This window comes from Acipenser ruthenus, chromosome 5, assembly GCF_902713425.1.
Source record: "Acipenser ruthenus chromosome 5, fAciRut3.2 maternal haplotype, whole genome shotgun sequence".
NCBI lineage: Eukaryota > Metazoa > Chordata > Actinopteri > Acipenseriformes > Acipenseridae > Acipenser > Acipenser ruthenus.
In genome coordinates, this window is record NC_081193.1 from 17,751,882 (window position 1) to 17,755,840 (window position 3,959).

The window sequence follows — 3,959 nt, forward strand, 5'->3', positions numbered from 1 at the left end:
ATTTTTTCTGCTAACTAAGGATATTTGAAACGTGTAGAACCATTGTAGCTATTACCAACGAAGTACTTTATTTTAAGTGTTTGAAGTTACTTTATGGTTTTAAGTAGGCTAATTGACCTTGAGAAGATCGTCATTTGCTCTTAACTGTGAAGTGGTGTAAATGTTTGTGACTGTAAAAACTCTGGGCTGCTACAGAGAGTGGTCCTCTCAGATTAGAGGTCTAAAACACTGTGTTTACATCTGTCAAGTCATTAAATGTCAATAGTCTATAACATGAGACTAAATATTTAGCTTGATTTACTTCAAAGAGCTAAACTCCACACTGTTACCAAAAGACATTTGTTTGTACAGCAGGGTATTATTATCCCAAATGTGTCAAGCACCCCTGGTCAGTAAGGATACTGAAAGCCCAGCAAAAAACTATTTAGTGGGACAGATTTAAAAAAGCTGTAATGTATATAAAGAACTCACAAAGTATGCCTGTTTTGCCCCAGCAATTTCATAATACTTAACCTGAAGAAAAATGTGACATTTACAAGATTTATTAGGCCCTCCAATGGGGGTTGTGTTTTTTTCAAATAATCTAGTTCTTCCCCTGCTTTTAAGGCCAATGACCCTGGATAGATTTATTTTGATTGTATTTAGACAATAAAAATAATTCATCTGATTTTCAATGCCGTCTCGACAGAGAATCTGCTTTGTTCTCTGACAACACCCAGAAAGAAATTCAAAATCGTTTTTTAGGGTTTCAGAGTTTTTAAACCAGCTGGTTTTGTTGAGGTAGTATGCACAGAAAGGTAAACTTTGTAATAAGTAAACAGTCACCAATAAATATATCATATATGCATTTACATCATTGTGGGTCCAACCAGGACACCATTAAGTAACCATATGCTGTGGGAGCTGAATGACATATGTTCTTATTGTTGAGTTTCTGTTGCTCGCTGTAACTTATTAAGGAACTCCTCCCTTTGTAATCAAAGCTAAAGCTACGTCACAGTATAACCTGATCCCTTCCCCTTTCAGCACTACAGTACTGCAGAACACGAGGGGCATGAATCAGGGCCTGCACTGTGAAACACTAAAGCAAACACCACCAGCCACGCATCTGACAGAACAGAGCGGATAGGCTTAATAAATGTTGTAGTATGGATTCAATATTTTAATAGCTGAACCAATACTGAACAGAACACAGTTCTCTTTTAGGCTGTAAGTTGAACAAGTGAACAACTACAAAACAATAACAGCTTCTTTCTGTGTTATCTCAACGGGCAAACTGCCTATTATACCCAGCCTGTCTGTTTGGTGTTTTTCTTTACACTAAACAATAATGACAAGTGCAAAAAAAAAATATATATATATATATATATATATATATATATATATATATATATATATATATATATATATATTAATAATAATAATAAAGAATTATACATATTCCTATGCACTGTCAACAAAAGTTTTGCATCACGCTATAGAATTAATTAATTTTGCTTCATAAAGTCGAAAGAAACCTGATGTATAATTACGTTAACATATTGAATTACATACCGCTTTACATATACTTAACGAAAAACTGACAAAAATAGACATTTCAAAATCTAATATGAAATACTGTACTAAATTATGGCTTCCATTAGACTTCTGTGATATCATTTTGTAGTTTCTTTGATTACATGATGTTAAATAAAATGTCCAAATGATGTTATATATATTATGTTATATATATATATATATATATATATATATATATATATATATATATATATATATATATATACAGCATATACATACAGAGGTTCTCAAAAGTATTCCCCTTGGACTTTTCCTAATTTTATTGTGTTACAACATGGAATCAAAATTGATTTAATTATTTTAAATTTAAATTTAAATTTTTGCCCCGGATCAACACAATAAAAGTCCATAATGTCAAAGTGAAAAATAAAATCTACAAATTGTTCTAAATTAATTACAAATACAAAACAGAAAATAATTGCGTCTGAATCAGACACCAACACTTATTCAAGTGGTAAAAAAAAAGTATTACTGCTAGGCATCGAGCTTACCAAAGCACAGCTTCTGGACATAGAAAAAGAAAAGGAAAAAAAATACACAGAAGTCCACTGCCTGGGCATCGGGGTCCTTTTTATACCACTGTCCGAGTATTTCAAAATGCAGATAATATCTCTGTTGCCACTGGAAACGGTACCGCAAATCACACTTGGATACCTCCTGTCACTCACTACTTCTGGATCACGCTTAAAAAAAAATGATAATAATCTTGTCCAACACTGTCACCTTATTATTTTGTTAGAGCATCCTTTTGTGCAGTTACATACAGTACTTTTCAGCATTTTCATGTATGGTGGCTACTGGCATGTTTCCTGTAGCACCCCTTATTTTTTTAATCTGTATCATTATATTTTATGTACTGTATCTCTTCTCCCTATTTAATAATAATTTAACGACTCTGGTTTGTATAAAAATAAATATATTAAATACATACATGGTACAGTACAGGAATGCCAGACATATTTTCTGAATTGATTAGTGTTTTTATATTTAATATGTATACTTTCATTTTCCAGGTGCAGTCTGTAAAGTAATGCCACATGGTTGATCCCTGTGCTGCAGGGGAGAAATGCAATTAAAACGGCTGGTAACATTGTCTGAAAGTGATAATAGTTTATTGCAATGTGATACCTCATAAAAGCACCCTTGCATTACACAGACATTCCTCAAGCCCTTTCCAAACTGTAAAAGGACTCACCAGGTTACTTAGGCCCTCCCTTTATTATCTGTGTTTCAGAGGAATTTCATGCAAACTCTCTATAACTAATACCTCAAACACAACGTACTGAGGAGTAAAACATATTTTATTACCATGCACTCATATCGAAGGAAAAAAAAAAAAAATGTGAAGCACAAATAAATATCAGTCTCTCTGCACACTGACAAGACCATCCTTGGATTTCCTCCTTGAGATTCCTGCTATCTTGTTCATGTAATAATAAACTTCATATCATGAAGAGAATACAGTGGCATCAAGAGGTTCTCAGTACTGCACGACATAGTAAAGATTACAATAAGAAAAACCAATTGGTTAACCATTAATGTAACATAGCCAGTGATTTGTAACCACAACGGGTGGCTGACAAAGGGTAGTTACAGTTGCTGTTCTGATCAGTGGACAGACAGCAATGGCACATGACAGTGACAATGCTGTCAAGACAACAAAATCCACCTGTAGACCTGTGTGAAATCACACACGTTCCATGCAATACAATAAATAATAACAAATAAATCAATTCCATGTCTTTTAATAAATAAAGAAAAGTCAGTTGTTATCTGCCACTTTTACTTTGAGTTTGATTGAATAAGTCAGCGACAGGTTGCTATGCTAGAGTATGCTCTCAGTGAGGGTATTTGTGATATTCCTGGATATAAACTTGGACAGTGTCTTAACCTGTATATCACAGGATATACAGCTTTAGTATCTAAAGTCAATGGCTAAGTGAATTCCACTTGTGTGTAACACCTGTGTGAGAAAAAGAAGACCTTTAACCCTTACTCCCCTGAAAAACTGAAAATGTAAAAGTATATTATATAAAAGAAGAAGAAAAGGGAGCGACAATGAAACCGGTAGGGCAACTATTGAGTAAAGAGAAACATGCTGTTGAATCAGATATGTCATTGACAGTTAGTGAAGCTTTAGAGAAGTTCTTTGTGATATTAATATCTTGGATTTGAATAAATTCACCATAGATAACATGCTTTGTTTATTGTATTCTTGATTCAAACAAGACGGTGACTCACTGGGAAAATCTTGCAGCTACAGTTGAGGGCTGAAATCAAAAGATCTTTCTTCAGAGGGAGGTTATAATCATTCTCACCACAAAAACATACAACTGCTTTATATTAAATGAACTAATACACACCTAGAATTCATTGTAGCT